The following is a 15677-nucleotide window of genomic DNA, read 5'->3' as shown; positions in this document are numbered from 1 at the left end:
TTAGGCCAGAGTAAGAGTTAAGACCTTAACCAGTAGGCCAGAGTATGAGTTAAGACCTTAACCAGAAGGCCAGAGTACGAGTCTAAGACCTTAGCTATTAGGCCAGAGTATGAGTTAAGACCTTAACCAGAAGGCCAGAGTACGAGTCTAAGACCTTAGCTATTAGGCCAGAGTAAGAGTTAAGACCTTAACCAGTAGGCCAGAGAAAGAGTTAAGACCTTAGCTATTAGGCCAGAGTAAGAGTTAAGACCTTAACCAGTAGGCCAGAGTAAGAGTTAAGACCTTAACCATTAGGCCAGAGTAAGATTATAAGACCTTAGCTATTAGGCCAGAGTAAGAGTAAAGACCTTAGCTGTTAGGCCAGAGTAAGAGTTAAGACCTTAACCATTAGGCCAGAGTATGAGTCTAAGACCTTAGCTATTAGGCCAGAGTAAGAGTTAAGACCTTAGCTTTTAGGCAAGAGTAAGAGTTAAGACCTTAACCAGTAGGCCAGAGTACGAGTCTAAGACCTTTGATATTAGGCCAGAGTAAGAGTTAAGAGCATAGGTATTAGGCCAGAGTAAGAGTTAAGACCTTAACCAGTAGGCCAGAGTAAGAGTTAAGACCTTAATCTGTAGGCCAGAGTACGGCTCTAAGACCTTAGCTAAGGGCCAGAGTAAGAGTTAAGACCTTAGCTATTAGGCCAGAGTAAGAGTTAAGACCTTATGCATTAGGCCAGAGTAAGAGTTAAGACCTTAACCAGTAGGCCAGAGTAAGAGTTAAGACCTTAACCTGCAGGCCATAGTACGAGTCTAAGAGCTTAGCTACTAGGCCAGAGTAAGAGTTAAGACCTTAACCAGTAGGCCAGAGTAAGTGTTAAGACCTTAGCTATTAGGCCAGAGTAAGAGTTAAGACCTTAACCAGTAGGCCAGAGTACGAGTCTAAGACCTTAGCTATTAGGCCAGAGTAAGAGTGAAGACCTTAACCAGTAGTCCAGAGTAAGAGTTAAGACCTTAACCAGTAGGCCAGAGTAAGAGTTAAGACGATAGCTATTAGGCCAGAATAAGAGTTAAGACCCTAGCTATTAGGCCGGAGTAAGAGTTAAGACATTAACCAGTAGGCCAGAGAAAGAGTTAAGACCTTAACCAGTAGGCCAGAGTAAGAGTCTAAGACCTTAGCTATTAGGCCAGAGAAAGAGTTAAGACCTTAACCTGTAGGCCATAGTACGAGTCTAAGACCTTAGCTATTAGGACAGAGTAAGAGGTAAGACCTTAACCTGTAGGCCAGAGTACGAGTCTAAGACCTTAGCTATTAGGCCAGAGTAAGAGTTAAGTCCTTAACCAGTAGGCCATAGTATGACTTAAGACCTTAACCAGAAGGCCAGAGTACGAGTCAAAGACCTTAGCTATTAGGCCAGAGTAAGAGTTAAGACCTTCACCAGTAGGCCAGAGTAAGAATTAAGACCTTAACCTGTAGGCCATAGTACGAGTCTAAGACCTTAACTTTTAGGCCAGAGTAAGAGTAAAGACCTTAGCTGTTAGGCCACAGTAAGAGTTAAGACCTTAACCAGTAGGCCAGAATAAGAGTTAAGACATTAACCATTAGGCCAGAGTATGAGTCTAAGACCTTAGCTATTAGGCCAGAGTAAGAGTTAAGACCTTAACCACTAGGCCAGAGTAAGAGTTAAGACCTTAACCATTAGGCCAGAGTACGAGTCTAAGACCTTAGCTATTAGGCCAGAGTAAGAGTTAAGACCTTAGCTTTTAGGCCAGAGTAAGAGTTAAGACCTTAACCAGTAGGCCAGTGAAAGAGTTAAGACCTTAACCAGTAGGCCAGAGTAAGAGTCTAAGACCTTAACCAGTAGGCCAGAGTAAGAGTTAAGACCTTAACCAGAAGGCCAGAGTACGAGTCTAAGACCTTAGCTATTAGGCCACAGTAAGAGTTAAGACCTTAACCAGTAGGCCAGAATAAGAGTTAAGACATTAACCTTTAGGCCAGAGTATGAGTCTAAGACCTTAGCTATTAGGCCAGAGTAAGAGTTAAGACCTTAACCAGTAGGCCAGAGTAAGAATTAAGACCTTAACCATTAGGCCAGAGTAAGAGTTAAGACCTTAACCATTAGGCCAGAGTATGAGTCTAAGACCTTAGCTATTAGGCCAGAGTAAGAGTTAAGACCTTAGCTTTTAGGCCAGATTTAAGACCTTAACCTATAGGCCATAGTACGAGTCTAAGACCTTAGCTATTAGGCCAGAGTAAGAATTAAGACCTTAACCAGTAGGCCAGAGAAAGAGTTAAGACCTTAACCAGTAGGCCAGAGAAAGAGTTAAGACCTTAACCAGTAGGCCAGATTAAGAGTCTAAGACCTTAGCTATTAGGCCAGAGTAAGAGTTAAGACCTTAACTATTAGGCCAGAGTAAGAATTAAGACCTTAACCAGTAGGCCAGAGTAAGAGTTAAGACCTTAACCATTAGGCCAGAGTATGAGTCTAAGACCTTAGCTATTAGGCCAGAGTAAGAGTAAAGACCTTAGCTGTTAGGCCAGAGTAAGAGTTAAGACCTTAACCATTAGGCAAGAGTATGGGTCTAAGACCTTAGCTATTAGGCCAGAGTAAGAGTTAAGACCTTAGCTATTAGGCCAGAGTAAGAGTTAAGACCTTAACCAGTAGGCCAGAGTAAGAGTTAAGACCTTAACCAGTAGGCCAGAGTGAGAGTTAAGACCTTAACCTGTAGGCCAGAGTACGAGTCTAAGACCTTAGCTATTAAGCCAGAGTAAGAGTTAAGACCTTAACCAGTAGGCCAGAGTAAGAGTTAAGACCTTAACCATTAGGCCAGAGTACGAGTCTAAGACCTTAGCAATTAGGCCAGAGTAAGAGTTAAGACCTTAACCAGTAGGCCAGAGTAAGAGTTAAGACCTTAATCTGTAGGCCAGAGTACGGCTCTAAGACCTTAGCTAAGGGCCAGAGTAAGAGTTAAGACCTTAGCTATTAGGACAGAGAAAGAGTTAAGACCTTAACCATTAGGCCAGAGTAAGAGTTAAGACCTTAACCAGTAGGCCAGAGTAAGAGTTAAGACCTTAGCTATTAGGCCAGAGTAAGAGTTAAGACCTTAACCATTAGGCCAGAGTACGAGTCTAAGACCTTAGATATTAGGCAATAGTAAGAGTTAAGACCTTAACCTGCAGGCCATAGTACGAGTCTAAGAGCTTAGCTATTAGGCCAGAGTAAGAGTTAAGACCTTAACCAATAGGCCAGAGTACGAGACTAAGACCTTAGCTATTAGGCCAGAGTAAGAGTTACGAACTTAACCAGTAGTCCAGAGTAAGAGTTAAGACCTTAACCAGTAGGCCAGAGTAAGAGTTAAGACCATAGCTATTAGGCCAGAATAAGAGTTAAGACCCTAGCTATTAGGCCAGAGTAAGAGTTAAGACATTAACCAGTAGGCCAGAGAAAGAGTTAAGACCTTAACCAGTAGGCCAGAGTACGAGTCTAAGACCTTAGCTATTAGGACAGAGTAAGAGTTAAGACCTTAGCTATTAGGCCAGAGAAAGAGTTAAGACCTTAACCAGAAGGCCAGAGTACGAGTCTAAGACCTTAGCTATTAGGCCAGAGTAAGAGTTAAGACCTTAACCAGTAGGCCAGAGTAAGAGTTAATACCTTAACCTGTAGGCCATAGTACGAGTCTAAGACCTTAACTATTAGGCCAGAGTAAGAGTTAAGACCTTAGCTATTAGGGCAGAGTAAGAGTTAAGACCTTAACCAGTAGGCCAGAGTAAGAGTTAAGACCTTAACCTGTAGGCCATAGTACGAGTCTAAGACCTTAACTTTTAGGCCAGAGTAAGAGTAAAGACCTTAGCTGTTAGGCCACAGTAAGTGTTAAGACCTTAACCAGTAGGCCAGAATAAGAGTTAAGACATTAACCATTAGGCCAGAGTACGAGTCTAAGACCTTAGCTATTAGGCCAGAGTAAGAGTTAAGACCTTAACCACTAGGCAAGAGTAAGAGTTAAGACCTTAACCATTAGGCCAGAGTACGAGTCTAAGACCTTAGCTATTAGGCCAGAGTAAGAGTTAAGACCTTAGCTTTTAGGCCAGAGTAAGAGTTAAGACCTTAACCTATAGGCCATATTACGAGTCTAAGACCTTAGCTATTAGGCCAGAGTAAGAGTTAAGACCTTAGCTATTAGGCCAGAGTAAGAGTTAGGACCTTAACCATTAGGCCAGAGTATGCGTATAAGACCTTAGCTATTAGGCCAGAGTAAGAGTTAAGACCTTAGCTATTAGGCCAGAGTAAGAATTAAGACCTTAACCAGTAGGCCAGAGTAAGAGTTAAGACCTTAACCATTAGGCCAGAGTACGAGTCTAAGACCTTAGCTATTAGGCCAGAGTAAGAGTTAAGACCTTAACCAGTAGGCCAGAGTAAGAGTTAAGACCTTAACCAGTAGGCCAGAGTACGAATCTAAGACATTAGCTATTAGGCCAGAGTAAGAGTTAAGACCTTAACCAGTAGGCCAGAGTAAGAGTTAAGACCTTAACCATTAGGCCATAGTACTAGTCTAAGACCTTAACTATTAGGCCAGAGTAAGAGTTAAGACCTTAGCTATTAGGCCAGAGTAAGAGTTAAGACCTTAACCAGTAGGCCAGAGTAAGAGTTAAGACCTTAACCTGTAGGCCATAGTACGAGTCTAAGACCTTAACTTTTAGGCCAGAGTAAGAGTAAAGACCTTAGCTGTTAGGCCACAGTAAGAGTTATGACCTTAACCAGTAGGCCAGAGTAAGAATTAAGACCTTAACCATTAGGCCAGAGTACGAGTCTAAGACCTTAGCTATTAGGCCAGAGTAAGAGTTAAGACCTTAAGACCTTAACCAGTAGGCCAGAGTAAGAGTTAAGACCTTAACCAGTAGGCCAGAGTACGAGTCTAAGACCTTAGCTATTAGGCCAGAGTAAGAGTTAAGACCTTAACCAGTAGGCCAGAGTAAGAGTTAAGACCTTAACCATTAGGCCAGAGTACGAGTCTAAGACCTTAGCTATTAGGCCAGAGTAAGAGTTAAGACCTTAACCAGTAGGCCAGAGTACGAGTCTAAGACCTTAGCTATTAGGCCAGAGTAAGAGTTAGGACCTTAACCAGTAGGCCAGAGTAAGAGTTAAGACCTTAACCATTAGGCCAGAGTACGAGCCTAAGACCTTAGCTATTAGGCCAGAGTAGAGTTAAGACCTTAGCTATTAGGCCAGAGTAAGAGTTAAGACCTTAACCAGTAGGCCAGAATAAGAGTTAAGACCTTAACCTTTAGGCCAGAGTACGAGTCTAAGACCTTAACCATTAGGCCAGAGTACGAGTCTAAGACCTTAGATATTAGGCAACAGTAAGAGTTAAGACCTTAACCTGTAGGCCAGAGTACAAGTCTAAGACTTTAGCTAGTAGGCTAGAGTAAGAGTTAAGACCTTAACCAGTAGCCAGAGTAAGAGTTAAGACCTTAACCTGCAGGCCATAGTACGAGTCTAAGAGCTTAGCTACTAGGCCAGAGTAAGAGTTAAGACGTTAACCAGTAGGCCAGAGTAAGAGTTAAGACCTTAGCTATTAGGCCAGAGTAAGAGTTAAGACCTTAACCAGTAGGCCAGAGTACGAGTCTAAGACCTTAGCTATTAGGCCAGAGTAAGAGTGAAGACCTTAACCAGTAGTCCAGAGTAAGAGTTAAGACCTTAGCTATTAGGCCAGAGTAAGAGTTAAGACCTTATGCATTAGGCCAGAGTAAGAGTTAAGACCTTAACCAGTAGGCCAGAGTAAGAGTTAAGACCTTAACCTGCAGGCCATAGTACGAGTCTAAGAGCTTAGCTACTAGGCCAGAGTAAGAGTTAAGACCTTAACCAGTAGGCCAGAGTAAGTGTTAAGACCTTAGCTATTAGGCCAGAGTAAGAGTTAAGACCTTAACCAGTAGGCCAGAGTACGAGTCTAAGACCTTAGCTATTAGGCCAGAGTAAGAGTGAAGACCTTAACCAGTAGTCCAGAGTAAGAGTTAAGACCTTAGCTATTAGGCCAGAGTAAGAGTTAAGACCTTATGCATTAGGCCAGAGTAAGAGTTAAGACCTTAACCAGTAGGCCAGAGTAAGAGTTAAGACCTTAACCTGCAGGCCATAGTACGAGTCTAAGAGCTTAGCTACTAGGCCAGAGTAAGAGTTAAGACCTTAACCAGTAGGCCAGAGTAAGTGTTAAGACCTTAGCTATTAGGACAGAGTAAGAGGTAAGACCTTAACCTGTAGGCCAGAGTACGAGTCTAAGACCTTAGCTATTAGGCCAGAGTAAGAGTTAAGTCCTTAACCAGTAGGCCATAGTATGACTTAAGACCTTAACCAGAAGGCCAGAGTACGAGTCAAAGACCTTAGCTATTAGGCCAGAGTAAGAGTTAAGACCTTCACCAGTAGGCCAGAGTAAGAGTTAAGACCTTAACCTGTAGGCCATAGTGCGAGTCTAAGACCTTAACTTTTAGGCCAGAGTAAGAGTAAAGACCTTAGCTGTTAGGCCACAGTAAGAGTTAAGACCTTAACCAGTAGGCCAGAATAAGAGTTAAGACATTAACCATTAGGCCAGAGTATGAGTCTAAGACCTTAGCTATTAGGCCAGAGTAAGAGTTAAGACCTTAACCACTAGGCCAGAGTAAGAGTTAAGACCTTAACCATTAGGCCAGAGTACGAGTCTAAGACCTTAGCTATTAGGCCAGAGTAAGAGTTAAGACCTTAGCTTTTAGGCCAGAGTAAGAGTTAAGACCTTAACCAGTAGGCCAGTGAAAGAGTTAAGACCTTAACCAGTAGGCCAGAGTAAGAGTCTAAGACCTTAACCAGTAGGCCAGAGTAAGAGTTAAGACCTTAACCAGAAGGCCAGAGTACGAGTCTAAGACCTTAGCTATTAGGCCACAGTAAGAGTTAAGACCTTAACCAGTAGGCCAGAATAAGAGTTAAGACATTAACCTTTAGGCCAGAGTACGAGTCTAAGACCTTAGCTATTAGGCCAGAGTAAGAGTTAAGACCTTAACCAGTAGGCCAGAGTAAGAATTAAGACCTTAACCATTAGGCCAGAGTAAGAGTTAAGACCTTAACCATTAGGCCAGAGTATGAGTCTAAGACCTTAGCTATTAGGCCAGAGTAAGAGTTAAGACCTTAGCTTTTAGGCCAGAGTTAAGACCTTAACCTATAGGCCATAGTACGAGTCTAAGACCTTAGCTATTAGGCCAGAGTAAGAATTAAGACCTTAACCAGTAGGCCAGAGAAAGAGTTAAGACCTTAACCAGTAGGCCAGAGAAAGAGTTAAGACCTTAACCAGTAGGCCAGAGTAAGAGTCTAAGACCTTAGCTATTAGGCCAGAGTAAGAGTTAAGACCTTAACTATTAGGCCAGAGTAAGACTTAAGACCTTAACCAGTAGGCCAGAGTAAGAGTTAAGACCTTAACCATTAGGCCAGAGTATGAGTCTAAGACCTTAGCTATTAGGCCAGAGTAAGAGTAAAGACCTTAGCTGTTAGGCCAGAGTAAGAGTTAAGACCTTAACCATTAGGCAAGAGTATGAGTCTAAGACCTTAGCTATTAGGCCAGAGTAAGAGTTAAGACCTTAGCTATTAGGCCAGAGTAAGAGTTAAGACCTTAACCAGTAGGCCAGAGTAAGAGTTAAGACCTTAACCAGTAGGCCAGAGTGAGAGTTAAGACCTTAACCTGTAGGCCAGAGTACGAGTCTAAGACCTTAGCTATTAAGCCAGAGTAAGAGTTAAGACCTTAACCAGTAGGCCAGAGTAAGAGTTAAGACCTTAACCATTAGGCCAGAGTACGAGTCTAAGACCTTAGCAATTAGGCCAGAGTAAGAGTTAAGACCTTAACCAGTAGGCCAGAGTAAGAGTTAAGACCTTAATCTGTAGGCCAGAGTACGGCTCTAAGACCTTAGCTAAGGGCCAGAGTAAGAGTTAAGACCTTAGCTATTAGGACAGAGAAAGAGTTAAGACCTTAACCATTAGGCCAGAGTAAGAGTTAAGACCTTAACCAGTAGGCCAGAGTAAGAGTTAAGACCTTAGCTATTAGGCCAGAGTAAGAGTTAAGACCTTAACCATTAGGCCAGAGTACGAGTCTAAGACCTTAGATATTAGGCAATAGTAAGAGTTAAGACCTTAACCTGCAGGCCATAGTACGAGTCTAAGAGCTTAGCTATTAGGCCAGAGTAAGAGTTAAGACCTTAACCAATAGGCCAGAGTACGAGACTAAGACCTTAGCTATTAGGCCAGAGTAAGAGTTACAAACTTAACCAGTAGTCCAGAGTAAGAGTTAAGACCTTAACCAGTAGGCCAGAGTAAGAGTTAAGACCATAGCTATTAGGCCAGAATAAGAGTTAAGACCCTAGCTATTAGGCCAGAGTAAGAGTTAAGACATTAACCAGTAGGCCAGAGAAAGAGTTAAGACCTTAACCAGTAGGCCAGAGTACGAGTCTAAGACCTTAGCTATTAGGACAGAGTAAGAGTTAAGACCTTAGCTATTAGGCCAGAGAAAGAGTTAAGACCTTAACCAGAAGGCCAAAGTACGAGTCTAAGACCTTAGCTATTAGGCCAGAGTAAGAGTTAAGACCTTAACCAGTAGGCCAGAGTAAGAGTTAATACCTTAACCTGTAGGCCATAGTACGAGTCTAAGACCTTAACTATTAGGCCAGAGTAAGAGTTAAGACCTTAGCTATTAGGGCAGAGTAAGAGTTAAGACCTTAACCAGTAGGCCAGAGTAAGAGTTAAGACCTTAACTTGTAGGCCATAGTACGAGTCTAAGACCTTAACTTTTAGGCCAGAGTAAGAGTAAAGACCTTAGCTGTTAGGCCACAGTAAGAGTTAAGACCTTAACCAGTAGGCCAGAATAAGAGTTAAGACATTAACCATTAGGCCAGAGTACGAGTCTAAGACCTTAGCTATTAGGCCAGAGTAAGAGTTAAGACCTTAACCACTAGGCCAGAGTAAGAGTTAAGACCTTAACCATTAGGCCAGAGTACGAGTCTAAGACCTTAGCTATTAGGCCAGAGTAAGAGTTAAGACCTTAGCTTTTAGGCCAGAGTAAGAGTTAAGACCTTAACCTATAGGCCATATTACGAGTCTAAGACCTTAGCTATTAGGCCAGAGTAAGAGTTAAGACCTTAGCTATTAGGCCAGAGTAAGAGTTAGGACCTTAACCATTAGGCCAGAGTATGCGTCTAAGACCTTAGCTATTAGGCCAGAGTAAGAGTTAAGACCTTAGCTATTAGGCCAGAGTAAGAATTAAGACCTTAACCAGTAGGCCAGAGTAAGAGTTAAGACCTTAACCATTAGGCCAGAGTACGAGTCTAAGACCTTAGCTATTAGGCCAGAGTAAGAGTTAAGACCTTAACCAGTAGGCCAGAGTAAGAGTTAAGACCTTAACCAGTAGGCCAGAGTACGAATCTAAGACATTAGCTATTAGGCCAGAGTAAGAGTTAAGACCTTAACCAGTAGGCCAGAGTAAGAGTTAAGACCTTAACCATTAGGCCATAGTACTAGTCTAAGACCTTAACTATTAGGCCAGAGTAAGAGTTAAGACCTTAGCTATTAGGCCAGAGTAAGAGTTAAGACCTTAACCAGTAGGCCAGAGTAAGAGTTAAGACCTTAACCTGTAGGCCATAGTACGAGTCTAAGACCTTAACTTTTAGGCCAGAGTAAGAGTAAAGACCTTAGCTGTTAGGCCACAGTAAGAGTTATGACCTTAACCAGTAGGCCAGAGTAAGAATTAAGACCTTAACCATTAGGCCAGAGTACGAGTCTAAGACCTTAGCTATTAGGCCAGAGTAAGAGTTAAGACCTTAAGACCTTAACCAGTAGGCCAGAGTAAGAGTTAAGACCTTAACCAGTAGGCCAGAGTACGAGTCTAAGACCTTAGCTATTAGGCCAGAGTAAGAGTTAAGACCTTAACCAGTAGGCCAGAGTAAGAGTTAAGACCTTAACCATTAGGCCAGAGTACGAGTCTAAGACCTTAGCTATTAGGCCAGAGTAAGAGTTAAGACCTTAACCAGTAGGCCAGAGTACGAGTCTAAGACCTTAGCTATTAGGCCAGAGTAAGAGTTAGGACCTTAACCAGTAGGCCAGAGTAAGAGTTAAGACCTTAACCATTAGGCCAGAGTACGAGCCTAAGACCTTAGCTATTAGGCCAGAGTAGAGTTAAGACCTTAGCTATTAGGCCAGAGTAAGAGTTAAGACCTTAACCAGTAGGCCAGAATAAGAGTTAAGACCTTAACCTTTAGGCCAGAGTACGAGTCTAAGACCTTAACCATTAGGCCAGAGTACGAGTCTAAGACCTTAGATATTAGGCAACAGTAAGAGTTAAGACCTTAACCTGTAGGCCAGAGTACAAGTCTAAGACTTTAGCTATTAGGCTAGAGTAAGAGTTAAGACCTTAACCAGTAGCCAGAGTAAGAGTTAAGACCTTAACCTGCAGGCCATAGTACGAGTCTAAGAGCTTAGCTACTAGGCCAGAGTAAGAGTTAAGACGTTAACCAGTAGGCCAGAGTAAGAGTTAAGACCTTAGCTATTAGGCCAGAGTAAGAGTTAAGACCTTAACCAGTAGGCCAGAGTACGAGTCTAAGACCTTAGCTAATAGGCCAGAGTAAGAGTTAAGACCTTAACCAGTAGTCCAGAGTAAGAGTTAAGACCTTAACCAGTAGGCCAGAGTAAGAGTTAAGACCATAGCTATTAGGCCAGAGTAAGAGTTAAGACCCTAGCTATTAGGCCAGAGTAAGAGTTAAGACCTTAACCAGTAGGCCAGACAAAGAGTTAAGACCTTAACCAGTAGGCCAGAGTAAGAGTCTAAGACCTTAGCTATTAGGCCAGAGAAAGAGTTAAGACCTTAACCTGTAGGCCATAGTACGAGTCTAAGACCTTAGCTATTAGGACAGAGTAAGAGTTAAGACCTTAACCAGTAGGCAAGAGTAAGAGGTAAGACCTTAACCTGTAGGCCAGAGTATGAGTCTAAGACCTTAGCTATTAGGCCAGAGTAAGAGTTAAGACCTTAACCAGTAGGCCAGAGTATGAGTTAAGACCTTAACCAGAAGGCCAGAGTACGAGTCTAAGACCTTAGCTATTAGGCCAGAGTATGAGTTAAGACCTTAACCAGAAGGCCAGAGTACGAGTCTAAGACCTTAGCTATTAGGCCAGAGTAAGAGTTAAGACCTTAACCAGTAGGCCAGAGAAAGAGTTAAGACCTTATCCAGTAGGCCAGAGAAAGAGTTAAGACCTTAACCAGTAGGCCAGAGTAAGAGTCTAAGACCTTAGCTATCAGGCCAGAGTAAGAGTTAAGACCTTAGCTATTAGGCCAGAGTAAGAGTTAAGACCTTAACCAGTAGGCCAGAGTAAGAGTTAAGACCTTAACCATTAGGCCAGAGTAAGATTATAAGACCTTAGCTATTAGGCCAGAGTAAGAGTTAAGACCTTAACCATTAGGCCAGAGTATGAGTCTAAGACCTTAGCTATTAGGCCAGAGTAAGAGTTAAGACCTTAGCTTTTAGGCCAGAGTAAGAGTTAAGACCTTAACCAGTAGGCCAGAGTACGAGTCTAAGACCTTTGATATTAGGCCAGAGTAAGAGTTAAGAGCTTAGGTATTAGGCCAGAGTAAGAGTTAAGACATTAACCAGTAGGCCAGAGTAAGAGTTAAGACCTTAATCTGTAGGCCAGAGTACGGCTCTAAGACCTTAGCTAAGGGCCAGAGTAAGAGTTAAGACCTTAGCTATTAGGCCAGAGTAAGAGTTAAGACCTTATGCATTAGGCCAGAGTAAGAGTTAAGACCTTAACCAGTAGGCCAGAGTAAGAGTTAAGACCTTAACCTGCAGGCCATAGTACGAGTCTAAGAGCTTAGCTACTAGGCCAGAGTAAGAGTTAAGACCTTAACCAGTAGGCCAGAGTAAGTGTTAAGACCTTAGCTATTAGGCCAGAGTAAGAGTTAAGACCTTAACCAGTAGGCCAGAGTACGAGTCTAAGACCTTAGCTATTAGGCCAGAGTAAGAGTGAAGACCTTAACCAGTAGTCCAGAGTAAGAGTTAAGACCTTAACCAGTAGGCCAGAGTAAGAGTTAAGACGATAGCTATTAGGCCAGAATAAGAGTTAAGACCCTAGCTATTAGGCCGGAGTAAGAGTTAAGACATTAACCAGTAGGCCAGAGAAAGAGTTAAGACCTTAACCAGTAGGCCAGAGTAAGAGTCTAAGACCTTAGCTATTAGGCCAGAGAAAGAGTTAAGACCTTAACCTGTAGGCCATAGTACGAGTCTAAGACCTTAGCTATTAGGACAGAGTAAGAGGTAAGACCTTAACCTGTAGGCCAGAGTACGAGTCTAAGACCTTAGCTATTAGGCCAGAGTAAGAGTTAAGTCCTTAACCAGTAGGCCATAGTATGACTTAAGACCTTAACCAGAAGGCCAGAGTACGAGTCAAAGACCTTAGCTATTAGGCCAGAGTAAGAGTTAAGACCTTCACCAGTAGGCCAGAGTAAGAGTTAAGACCTTAACCTGTAGGCCATAGTACGAGTCTAAGACCTTAACTTTTAGGCCAGAGTAAGAGTAAAGACCTTAGCTGTTAGGCCACAGTAAGAGTTAAGACCTTAACCAGTAGGCCAGAATAAGAGTTAAGACATTAACCATTAGGCCAGAGTATGAGTCTAAGACCTTAGCTATTAGGCCAGAGTAAGAGTTAAGACCTTAACCACTAGGCCAGAGTAAGAGTTAAGACCTTAACCATTAGGCCAGAGTACGAGTCTAAGACCTTAGCTATTAGGCCAGAGTAAGAGTTAAGACCTTAGCTTTTAGGCCAGAGTAAGAGTTAAGACCTTAACCAGTAGGCCAGTGAAAGAGTTAAGACCTTAACCAGTAGGCCAGAGTAAGAGTCTAAGACCTTAACCAGTAGGCCAGAGTAAGAGTTAAGACCTTAACCAGAAGGCCAGAGTACGAGTCTAAGACCTTAGCTATTAGGCCACAGTAAGAGTTAAGACCTTAACCAGTAGGCCAGAATAAGAGTTAAGACATTAACCTTTAGGCCAGAGTACGAGTCTAAGACCTTAGCTATTAGGCCACAGTAAGAGTTAAGACCTTAACCAGTAGGCCAGAGTAAGAATTAAGACCTTAACCATTAGGCCAGAGTAAGAGTTAAGACCTTAACCATTAGGCCAGAGTATGAGTCTAAGACCTTAGCTATTAGGCCAGAGTAAGAGTTAAGACCTTAGCTTTTAGGCCAGAGTTAAGACCTTAACCTATAGGCCATAGTACGAGTCTAAGACCTTAGCTATTACGCCAGAGTAAGAACTAAGACCTTAACCAGTAGGCCAGAGAAAGAGTTAAGACCTTAACCAGTAGGCCAGAGAAAGAGTTAAGACCTTAACCAGTAGGCCAGAGTAAGAGTCTAAGACCTTAGCTATTAGGCCAGAGTAAGAGTTAAGACCTTAACTATTAGGCCAGAGTAAGAGTTAAGACCTTAACCAGTAGGCCAGAGTAAGAGTTAAGACCTTAACCATTAGGCCAGAGTATGAGTCTAAGACCTTAGCTATTAGGCCAGAGTAAGAGTAAAGACCTTAGCTGTTAGGCCAGAGTAAGAGTTAAGACCTTAACCATTAGGCAAGAGTATGAGTCTAAGACCTTAGCTATTAGGCCAGAGTAAGAGTTAAGACCTTAGCTATTAGGCCAGAGTAAGAGTTAAGACCTTAACCAGTAGGCCAGAGTAAGAGTTAAGACCTTAACCAGTAGGCCAGAGTGAGAGTTAAGACCTTAACCTGTAGGCCAGAGTACGAGTCTAAGACCTTAGCTATTAAGCCAGAGTAAGAGTTAAGACCTTAACCAGTAGGCCAGAGTAAGAGTTAAGACCTTAACCATTAGGCCAGAGTACGAGTCTAAGACCTTAGCAATTAGGCCAGAGTAAGAGTTAAGACCTTAACCAGTAGGCCAGAGTAAGAGTTAAGACCTTAATCTGTAGGCCAGAGTACGGCTCTAAGACCTTAGCTAAGGGCCAGAGTAAGAGTTAAGACCTTAGCTATTAGGACAGAGAAAGAGTTAAGACCTTAACCATTAGGCCAGAGTAAGAGTTAAGACCTTAACCAGTAGGCCAGAGTAAGAGTTAAGACCTTAGCTATTAGGCCAGAGTAAGAGTTAAGACCTTAACCATTAGGCCAGAGTACGAGTCTAAGACCTTAGATATTAGGCAATAGTAAGAGTTAAGACCTTAACCTGCAGGCCATAGTACGAGTCTAAGAGCTTAGCTATTAGGCCAGAGTAAGAGTTAAGACCTTAACCAATAGGCCAGAGTACGAGACTAAGACCTTAGCTATTAGGCCAGAGTAAGAGTTACGAACTTAACCAGTAGTCCAGAGTAAGAGTTAAGACCTTAACCAGTAGGCCAGAGTAAGAGTTAAGACCATAGCTATTAGGCCAGAATAAGAGTTAAGACCCTAGCTATTAGGCCAGAGTAAGAGTTAAGACATTAACCAGTAGGCCAGAGAAAGAGTTAAGACCTTAACCAGTAGGCCAGAGTACGAGTCTAAGACCTTAGCTATTAGGACAGAGTAAGAGTTAAGACCTTAGCTATTAGGCCAGAGAAAGAGTTAAGACCTTAACCAGAAGGCCAGAGTACGAGTCTAAGACCTTAGCTATTAGGCCAGAGTAAGAGTTAAGACCTTAACCAGTAGGCCAGAGTAAGAGTTAATACCTTAACCTGTAGGCCATAGTACGAGTCTAAGACCTTAACTATTAGGCCAGAGTAAGAGTTAAGACCTTAGCTATTAGGGCAGAGTAAGAGTTAAGACCTTAACCAGTAGGCCAGAGTAAGAGTTAAGACCTTAACCTGTAGGCCATAGTACGAGTCTAAGACCTTAACTTTTAGGCCAGAGTAAGAGTAAAGACCTTAGCTGTTAGGCCACAGTAAGAGTTAAGACCTTAACCAGTAGGCCAGAATAAGAGTTAAGACATTAACCATTAGGCCAGAGTACGAGTCTAAGACCTTAGCTATTAGGCCAGAGTAAGAGTTAAGACCTTAACCACTAGGCCAGAGTAAGAGTTAAGACCTTAACCATTAGGCCAGAGTACGAGTCTAAGACCTTAGCTATTAGGCCAGAGTAAGAGTTAAGACCTTAGCTTTTAGGCCAGAGTAAGAGTTAAGACCTTAACCTATAGGCCATATTACGAGTCTAAGACCTTAGCTATTAGGCCAGAGTAAGAGTTAAGACCTTAGCTATTAGGCCAGAGTAAGAGTTAGGACCTTAACCATTAGGCCAGAGTATGCGTCTAAGACCTTAGCTATTAGGCCAGAGTAAGAGTTAAGACCTTAACCAGTAGGCCAGAGTAAGAGTTAAGACCTTAACCATTAGGCCAGAGTACGAGTCTAAGACCTTAGCTATTAGGCCAGAGTAAGAGTTAAGACCTTAACCAGTAGGCCAGAGTAAGAGTTAAGACCTTAACCAGTAGGCCAGAGTACGAATCTAAGACATTAGCTATTAGGCCAGAGTAAGAGTTAAGACCTTAACCAGTAGGCCAGAGTAAGAGTTAAGACCTTAACCATTAGGCCATAGTACTAGTCTAAGACCTTAACTATTAGGCCAGAGTAAGAGTTAAGACCTTAACCAGTAGGCCAGAGTAAGAGTTAAGACCTTAACCTGTAGGCCATAGTACGAGTCTAAGACCTTAACTTTTAGGCCAGAGTAAGAGTAAAGACCTTA

Source organism: Triturus cristatus, chromosome 4_1 (assembly GCF_964204655.1).
Source record: "Triturus cristatus chromosome 4_1, aTriCri1.1, whole genome shotgun sequence".
NCBI classification, from domain to species: Eukaryota; Metazoa; Chordata; class Amphibia; order Caudata; family Salamandridae; genus Triturus; species Triturus cristatus.
Note: the sequence above shows the minus strand (reverse complement) of the source record.